General features: G+C 45.8%; 1 long non-coding RNA gene across 1 annotated transcript; it reads right to left on the bottom strand.

Annotated features, from left to right (window-relative positions):
• Nucleotides 1-4553: 4553 nt before the first annotated feature.
• On the bottom strand, nt 4554-7666 carry LOC139035188 (uncharacterized). The gene is made up of 2 exons (XR_011487782.1): nt 7443-7666; nt 4554-7082 (listed from the first exon to the last, which is right to left on the bottom strand). It is a non-coding gene; the product is annotated as an uncharacterized lncRNA (long non-coding RNA).
• Between the last annotated feature and the right edge of the window lie 2374 nt (nt 7667-10040).

Genomic DNA, 10040 nt, shown 5'->3' with positions numbered 1-10040 from the left:
ACTTCAATATTAGGATCTTCACAGGCTTTAAGTATTGAGGTGTCTCAATACTTAATACTAGTACAGTTCACTAGGTATGTGTGATTTATTCAAAGCTATCTTGTTTGATTGGGGCTTCCCAGGTTGCACTAGTGATGAAGGATCCGCCTGCCAATGTAAGAGACACAATAGATGCGGGTTGGATCCCTGGGTTGGGAAAATCCCCTGGTGGAGGAAAGGGAACCCCAATTCTGTATTCTTGCCTGGAAAATCCCCTGGACAGAGGAGCCTGGTGGGCTACAGTTCATGGGGTCGCAAGGAGTCAGACACGACTGAAGGTCATGCACCTTGTTAGATTAGAAACTTAACATTTTAAGTCAATTGATGGCATGTCTAGCCTTAAATGCAATCTACTCTGAAAGATCTTCCTATAATTGGGCTTTTCAAAGGACTTGAAGGCCTTAAAAATTAATCATTTTTTCCTAATTGTTTTTTCTCTTCTTTCAACTTTTAGTGACAGTAGTTAGGTCCTATAACCCACAATGCAGTCATTTCTCTCCTCATACATAGGTATTATGGTACTAGATAAAAACAACGGTTAACTCTTTATTGTTTATCTAGCAGTTCATTTCATCCTTCTTCAATCATTATGGTCTTACTGAGTACCAAGATAAAGTTTGATTACTTTGCTAGATCATAAGCATATAAGAATTTTGGAAACTAATTTTGAGTTACATAATTTTTTTCTTTCCCATGCTTCCCCCAAAAGGAGCCAAACTCCATAATCATAACATAGCTCCAGGAAAATAAACTCTACAACTACTATGAAGGAAGTCTCAATAATCTTGGTAAATGGCCATGAAAAAAGTTTGGAGTAATGTCTACCAATGGGGGACTAACAACTAGCATTACTTTCACCTAGTGCTCATGGCCGCTAGATGGGTGCTTTTGGATCTCCTAGTCTACGCTGCCAGAGAAGGCAATGGCAACCCACTCCAGTACTCTTGCCTGGAAAATCCCATGGACAGAGGAGCCTGGTAGGCTGCAGTCTATGGGGTCGCTAAGAGTCGGACACAACTGAGCAACTTCACTTTCGCTTTTCACTTTCATGCACTGGAGAAGGAAATGGCAACCCACTCCAGTGTTCTTGCCTGGAGAATCCCAGGGACGGGGGAGCCTGGGGGGCTGCGGTCTATGGGGTCGCTAAGAGTCGGACACGACTGAAGCAACTTAGCAGCAGCAGTCTTCACTGATGTAGAAATACTCAAGTGTCCTTCCACCCACTGATGTATATAACACTGCTCTGCCAGCTGCTCTACATCATACCAGTTGAGGGACACACTCACAACGACCATTCTACCAAAATAAAATTTACTCTCCTTCAATCTGGGAGTGGATCACTTGAAGACTCTTTAAGTTAATTAGCTTGTTTGCCTGTGTTTGGGTCTTAGCTGGAAGGATCTTCACAGCTTGCAGGATCTTCACTGCGTCATGCAGGAACTCTAGCTGCATTGCATGAACTCTCTAGTTGTGGTGTGCCAACATGGTAATTCCATGGAATGTGGGATCTTAGTTCCCCTACCAGGGATCAAAGCTGCGTCCTCTACATAACAAGGCAGATTCTTAACCACTGGACCACCAGAGAAGTCCCTGAGAGTGGACTGATAAAAGACTGCTGTCTGAACAAGAACTGCTTGTCTCCAAAGTCCTGATATGCCACAGCCTTTGAGTATGTGGATCACAACAAACTGTGGAAAATTCTGAAAGAGATGGGAATAACAGACCACCTGACCTGCCTCTTGAGAAACCTGTATGCAGGTCAAGATGCAACAGTTAGAACTGGACACGGAACAACAGACTGGTTCCAAATAGGAAAAGGAATACGTCAAGGCTGTATATTGTCACCCTGCTCATTTAACTTATATGCAGAGTACATCAGGAGAAACACTGGGCTGGAGGAAGCACAAGCTGGAATCAAGATTGCTGGGAGGAATATCAATAACCCCAGATATGCAGGTGACACCACCCTTATGGCAGAAAGTGAAGAAGAACTAAAGAGCCTCTTGATGAAAGTGAAAGAGGAGAGTGAAAAAGTTGTCTTAAAACTCAACATTCAGAAAACTAAGATCGTGGCATCTGGTCCCATCACTTCATGGTAAATAGATGGGGAAACAGTGACAGACTTTATTTTTTGGACTCCAAAATGAGTGCAGATGGTGACTGCAGGCATGAAATTAAAAGATGCTTCCTCCTTGGAAGGAAAGTTAAGACCAACCTAGACAGCATATTAAAAAGCAGAGACATTACTTTACCAACAAAGGTCCATCTAGTCAAAGCTATGGTTTTTCCAGTAGCCATGCATGATGTGAGAGTTGGACTATAAAGAAAGCTGAGTGCTGAAGAATTGATGCTTTTGAACTGTGGTGTTGGAGAAGACTCTTGAGAGTCCCTTGGACAGCAAGGAGATCCAACCAGTCAATCCTAAAGGAAATCAGTCCTGAATATTCATTGGAAGGACTGATGCTGAGGCTGAAACTCCAATACTTTGGCCACCTGATTTGAAGAGCTGACTCATTTGTAAAGACCCTAATGCTGGGAAAAACTGAAGACAGGAGGAGAACGGGACAGAGGATGAGATGGTTGGATGGCATCACCAACTCAATGGACATGAGTTTGAGTAATCTCCAGGAGTTGGTGATGGACAGTGAGACCTGGCGTGCTGCAGTCCATGGGGTCGCAAAGAGTCGGACACGACTGAGCAACTGAACTGAACTGAAAGTCTTGATAATGATTTGGGACTGGCACCTGCTCACCCAGGCAGTAAAAAAACCCCTCTTCATCTCTCAACAACCTTGTACTGCTGCTTGATTTCTGAGAAAATTAAAAATTTTCTCTGTGTCCAGACCTTGCTCCATGGCCCCCACAAAAAAAAATATCAAGCTGGGATCCATCAGGGGTCTCCCTTGGAAGTCATTACCATGGATTTCACATACAAGATGATCTCATAGGGAGCTATTTTGGAAATCCCCAATATCAATGTGTGCGGTAGATGGCTTCACTCTGTGAGGTTTCAGTAAATCCCCTCGGATCTCCCATTTGCATTAGTATAATTCAGGACTCTGAGCTGTGACCAAGAGGAATGGCAAAGCATCCTTCTTCAATAATTCAATAATTTCACCAAATTCCCATATCTTAGACGACTCATTAGTCATAAGAGTTGTTATCATGACATGTGTTTTGTTTGGTCCCAAGCAGTCTGCTTGTGTTTATTTTGCTTCTAGATAGCCTCCAATACAACTTGGAAAACCCTGAGCCTAAAAATTGGGGGAATTACATAAAGTTCATCAGGAAGTCAGCACAGACTTTAAGCAAGTCTCTCATGCTTTGGGACAAGATGGGCTGGGTAATAATTCTCAAGTTGTCAGCTTTTAGGAAGGTCTCTAATCAATAGGCCACAGGGTTCTCTCTGTCCTTAGACATTGTCTCAATCAAAACGCTTCCCTCTGCCCCAGACAAGGACATGGATGGCATGCTTATCAAACCCAATGAAATTCATTCAGCATATGTATCCCAAGAAACAGGACACTTGACATTCAACTCTGCAATATTTCTCAGGAAAACCACTCAAGTCGTGTCTATTCAATTTTCAGTAAAGATAGGATTTAGTTGCTTATGAAGAGTAAATTATCAAAAGATTTACACTGTCTGCTATTGTTTTGGTTTTTTTCTTCATTCTCATTAGCATCGCTTTGTTGGAGTTGGGGCAAAACGTGTATGCAGACTTTGGGATTATGATAAGTGTCCATGGTAGTTAGTTCCAGCAAATTATAGCCAGCATTTACTACCATCTTAAAGGAATACCCAAAGATATCATGCAGTGCTCCTTGACACACAAAACAGAAAATAAAAGTCCTTGCAGGCAAGTTCAAGTCCTATGCTCAAAGGCCATTGAATTTTAGAGGTGATAAAAATATTAGAAATTATCTAGTCTGTATGTTCCATCTTAGAAATGAGGCACTTAAAAGCTACAGGATTCTTAGGACTTCCAAATACCCCACAACAATCAATAGAGACAGCCTGAATGAGAAGCCCACTCCTTCCTTATATGTCACTCCCTTAATGTTCCAGCATGGGAACTCAATGCCTCCTTGTAAGTAGGTGGTGCCTCCCCTTCAAGTTCCCTTCCTCCCAACACATTCCCTGTGAGCCCGTCACATCAGCATTCCTCCAAAGTTCCATCCCTTTATTGTGACTTCCTCTGTCTAGAAGTCCTTCCTTGTGAGGCTGGAAACCATTCCCGAACCATCTTCCAGCTCAAATATCAGACTTCAGGGAAATTATTTATTCCATCACGGTTAGTTGCTTATGTTCACTTTGCCCATACTGTGGAATTTTCAGACTGGTTTCCATCCCCTGTCTCTCCCACTGTGAGCTGAGGAACAATGAATGACTGTCAGCCATCTTGAACATCCAGCTTCAGGCAGAGCAAGGTATATGGTGAACAATAACTGGCCATGTTAAAACAATCAAATCAACAACGACAATTAAAAGAAAAAACTGTAGGTCAAGCCCCATTCCATAATTTCCATAATTCCGTTCAAGCCACAGAGATTAAAAAGACAAAGGTTTTCCTCTCAAAGGGCTTACAATCCAGTGGAGAATTCATTTATAACTTAACAAATATCTGCTGAATGATGAATTAATGTGATCTAATTCCAATTCTCCCGTGTTGACAAGCTATTACCAAAATTCAACCGATCTCAGGGTGTTCTGTGGAGCCATCGTTTTTTATCTTGATTAACGAGACTTCCTACTTTGTAGTCTAACTTCCTTCATTTCATTGCATTTATCACAGCCTCCAGTGCTGGACTCGTACCATAAAGCTGTGCAGAGAACATAGCGGAAAAATTCACTCACACACAAGTGTCCCCATGAAAAAGCTATACATTGGCCTGGAGTGGAGAAATAGGCATACACATATTGCTAGTTGGGGTATAAAGCAGGACAATCAATCTGGTTATCAACTTGGTGATATGCATCAACATTTTAAATGTACATCTCTTAGTCCCAGCATTTCCACTATTGAAAAATTATCCTGTGAACAGATTTGCACAAATCTGCAAATATATAAAGATATTCACTGCAGTAGGATGGTTGAAATAGCATTAATTTTTAAAATTAAATCCATATCCTGGATCCATACCCACGCAATCATTACAAAGGATGCAACAGATCTAAATGCCCTGAGGAGAGATGTTCAATATATTATTAGTTTAAAATACAAGGCACTGGAGAGTAAGGTTTGGTGTTATCCCACTTGTATAAACAAAGAATTGATACACTTATTTTTATATGTATAAAAATTACTAAAATATACAAAAATATATTAACAGATTGTAATGGTTGATGGTATAAAAGAAAGGAAGGAAGAGCAGAGTTACTTATTTCGTACACTTCTGTCATATTTGAATTATTTTCCTATTGAATATATTCTATGATGTCTAAAAGTGTCTTCCATCTTCTTATCTCCTTGTTTCATCTATTTCAGTTTAACCAACTAGGTTTTCTCAAGACTAAGGTTACAGATTCTGTACTCTCTTCAACTCATACGCATCTCCCAAACTTATTCTCTCCAAACTACTTTTTCTGTTGTAAATATGACCCTCCCAAGGTTTTTAGCTTATGATTAACCAGATGAAACCATCAGTACACAGACCTCCAATCTAGGTTTTGAATTACAAAAGGGACCTTGGGGGGGAAGAAAATGCTAACTCAATTGCGTCAGTTAAAACATCAGCGTTAGCAACACCACAGTGTCCTGATGCAGGAGGTCAAAGATCCATGGACTCAGGGGGTCACAGCAGGGCTTAACTGGGGCAGTTCTGGTTCTGCCATTAGAACCACGGGCACTCCAATCTCAATGAAAGTGCATAAGACACCACAATTATCTCCGGATCATCGACTCGGTAGACCCGAACAGCTCCAGTCTATCGTGTCAACGTGTATTCTGGGAGTCTTTAATGCACGGCTCATTGGCAAGCTGCGCCATAAAAGCCCTGTAGGAGCTGTGGCCGTGCGTGCAGTCAATGCACACTCAGGGACTCCTCCAGGTCCGCATCACTGGCAGCACATCGTGTCAATGCATACTTCGGGAGCCCTGCGCATGCCGAGGAACCGCGTACACCACAAATGCTTCTGAAATAGCTGCTACAGGACATACACAGTATTCACTCCTCCAAACAGCATGTCAGCAAGTTTAGTGTGCAACAAATAACTCCTAAAAGGCACAAAAGGCTCCTAGAGGCCCAACTTCACACTCAGACGGTTAGTCCAGGGGACTGGGGCACGACTGCGGTGGGAGCATGGGTCTCTCTTTACAGTGAACAAGGGGATAAGAAGAGCCAGTTTATGCAATCGAAGCCACTGCCTCTACTCCGTGCTGTCAAGGTTTTCAGTATAACACTGACGACTTCCTAATTATCTGCCTGGGTATTTGATGCTTAAGAACTAAGAACCTTCTCTCTCTCCCTTGTCTTGTTCCAAAGCACCTGCGGGGTAAGGTGAGAGGGTTAGAGGAAAGCGCCTTGGGTCTTAAGCCTCTAGACTAATACCTGCCCAACAGAAATATAATGTGATCCACATGTGTCATTGTAAATGTTCTTTGTGGTCACATTTTTAAAAGGTAAAAAGAAACAGCCTTAATAGATTTTAACAATATATCTTATTTCACTCACTATATCCAAAACATTGTCATTTCAATGTCCCACCAATATTTTAAATGACTGAGATAGTTTACTTTTTTTTTTTGGCTTCACAGTCTAGACTGTATTTCACACTTACAGCACATGTCCACTTGGACCAGCCAAATTTCAAGTGCTCAACAGCCCCACGTGTCCAGCGGCTGCCCCAGGGACCGCACAGCTACTCAGGCCTAGGAAAACGCACCCATCCCAGGAGCTTAAACGTTCGCTGCGCCCCGTCGACTACCTGTCTCAAAGCAGGGGTCTGTCTAGCCTGCGCCTCCTCCCCTGACAGCGCGGAACCTGCCGAGCCGCCTTTTCCCAGCCGCTTCTGCGGGTGAATATGTCTGAGGCTTTGAAATCCTAAAAAGGACCACAAATACGCTTTCAGAAACAGGACACAACGACTTGAGGCCAAAGTGATAGTCAGGGTCCGGTCCTCTTTCTTAGAGGTGGAGATGAAGAGAGCGAGGGGCTGCTGGGTGCGCGGAAGGGGAGCGGGGACGGCGCCCAAGGCGAGGATGGCAGCCTCCCTGCTACACTACACCGCCCCCCAAACTTGCGGATCAGCAGGGCTTGCGGGTCACGGGGAGTCGGCCCCGGCGGCGTGGCTGGGGTCTGAGGCTGAGTCTTCCCAGGGACACAAAAAGCAAGGACGCGAGGAGAGGGAGACGGCGACAAAGATGCGGGGTAGGGAAGAAACACGGGCCGGGGCGCTGCTACCGGTGCGGGCGGCGGACAAAGCCGGCGGCTGTCAGGGGGGCAGCGGGCGCCGCGCTCATCCGGGGACTCGCGGGACGTGGGAGGCGGGGGCGGCCTGCGCCTGGCAGGCCCATTTGAATATCAGGCTCTGCCACACTCGGGGCGCCGCTGACAACTTCATTACCTCCGCGGATAAAAATGACTGCGGGCGAATGCAAATGGCGAGCCCGTCTCGCTGCGTGCCTCCGCTCGGCCGCCGGCTGCGGGCGGGGCCCCGCGCAGCGCCGCCCCCGCCCCGCGCCCCGCGCCGGACACACCTGCCCCCCACCCCCTGCCCCGGGCCCGGCGCAGCGCCGCCGGAGCCCAGCCAGCCCATGGGTCTAGGAAAGGAACGCGGTGGCTGCGGCCGGGAATTGCTATTCTAGTTAGATTTGCTCGTGAATGTTAAGAAAATGCCCTGCTTCTTAACTGTCGTTGAATTAACGTGTGAAAATGCCAGAAAAAAAAAAACTACCCTGTGCGCGGGATTCCTAAGCTTGAACCCTGGTAAGAGGAGGCTGTACCTCATTGGTTCGCAACCACCACGCCCGAGGTGAATAAGTTGGACGAAAGCATCCCCAGTGCCCATCTTTGCCCACTGAGCAAGCAGGTGAGGGGGTGTGCGACGCCCTTTTCCCAACCTTTCGGGTCCTCGTGCCACCAGGGCGTTGTTCAGTCACCGTGCAGAGCCCCCCTCCCAAACTCCTGGTCCAGGTCTGCAGTCCATATGGGGATGGAGGCAAGTCTTGTGCAGAAAGGAAAGCGGTGTTTCCAGAGCCTCTCATCTTCCTTTGCATAGAGAAAGAGGGGAGGGCTCACTCCCTGTCAAGCAGTCACCTCCTGCTTTGGACAACTGCGGTTATTGCGTGTGGACTCCTTGCGAACTTCCTGAGGTCGTTTTTATTAATAACACCAGTAACAGCAATAACAATAACAGTAAACATCTACTGAAGGCTTATTATGCACAAAGCATTATGCCAACTGCTTTACCGAGATTATTTTATTTTTGCCACAACAACCCTATTGCTCTCCTGGAAACCACGGCTTAGCCAAGCCTTGCAAGAAACCCAGGGTAAACCAGCTAGGAAGCGGTGGATCACGGGTGAGAAAGAAGCCCTCCCTCCCTCCAGAGCCTGTGCTCTCAACCATTCTGCAGTTTTCTGGGCCTCTCTTTTAGCTCACGTTGCTGTACCATGCCCCCGTCCTTCTCCCCTTGCTCCCCCACCCCCACCCCATTCCTCCCTTGTGGCTCAAGGGTAAACCCTAAATAGTATCAATCAATCAGATCAGTCCCTTTTGTCCAGGGCTTGGCTCAGAAAAGGAGCTGGTGATGGACAGGGAGGCCTGGCGTGCTGCGATTCATGGGGTCGCAAAGAGTCGGACACGACTGAGCGACTGAACTGAACTGGCTCAGCAAAAAAAGCACGTGACCCGTCCTGGCCTACGCGGAAGTTGGGAGAACTTCTGCGGGGTGGGGGCGGGTCTGAGAAATGCTTCCCTGCGGGATATCGGAGCGCTGTGTGTAATTCCGGGTGTCCACCACCTGGTGGCGCTAGTGGTAAAGAACCAGCCTACCAATGAAAGAGACAGAAGAGATGCGGGTTGGATCCCTGGGTTGGGAAGATCCCCTGGAGGAGGACATGGCAACCCATTTCAGTATTCTCGCCTGGAGAATCCCAAGGACAGAGGAGCCGGTGAGGGGGTAGGGGGGCGGCTACAGTCCACAGGGTCGCACGGAGTCGGACACGGCTGAAGAGATTTAGCACGCACGCACCACCTGGTAACCAGCAACAGAGCTACAGTCAACAGAGACAAATTTGCAAGATTTAGCGCAATTAATGCCAGGGCTGAAGTTTAGGAAAGTGGCGTCCTAGTCCTTTCTCTATCACAGTGAAATCATGCTGTTTCATGTTTATTCAGGATTTTATTTAAGGTTAATTCCTTTTGGGGACAAGAGATAATATAAAGAAATTAACAAATGAAAACTCGAGTAATTTGGCCATGTCTCTTCCCCACTGTTTCTGTTTCTTCATCTGTAAAAGGACGGAAGAACTTCTGCTCCTGGGCGCTTCAAATGGAACCTCACAATCCCAACTTCTCCTGGGCACGCACATCCAATCTCATTCGGCCTCAAGGCTCTCAACAGCTTTTCCCCAGCTCCCTTTTCCAGCAGGATTTCTCTTTGCCTACACAGGCAAGTCACCTCTTCCCTCCCAGGGCATCAGACCCTCCATCTAACTGTGCTTCAAGTGCACATCCAGGTGTCTGAGCTTGACTGCCTTTAAAATGTTGTTTACTAGCCTTCAAGTAGTCTCTCTAGGGCACTTGCATCTGGTTTTAAGCGTTTTGGAAAACAATGGCTACTTAACCAGTCACTTACTTGGTTCCCTTGGCAATTGCTTTAAAATATAGAATCAAATTAGAATGGAAATCTTCTTTCTTTCATTAAAGTCATGCACACTTTCCATTAAAATATTCAAAAAAACCTATATATATACTATAGTATATACTATATACTTTAACAATTCATCCGGAATCAGTAATTGGTAACCAGCTCAACCCTCTGATGTTTCCCACCAT

The sequence above is a fragment of the Odocoileus virginianus genome, chromosome 1 (assembly GCF_023699985.2).
Source record: "Odocoileus virginianus isolate 20LAN1187 ecotype Illinois chromosome 1, Ovbor_1.2, whole genome shotgun sequence".
In the NCBI taxonomy this organism is placed as follows: Eukaryota; Metazoa; Chordata; class Mammalia; order Artiodactyla; family Cervidae; genus Odocoileus; species Odocoileus virginianus.
The sequence above is the reverse complement of the archived record's forward strand: the minus strand, read 5'-3'. Positions and strand labels throughout refer to the sequence as shown.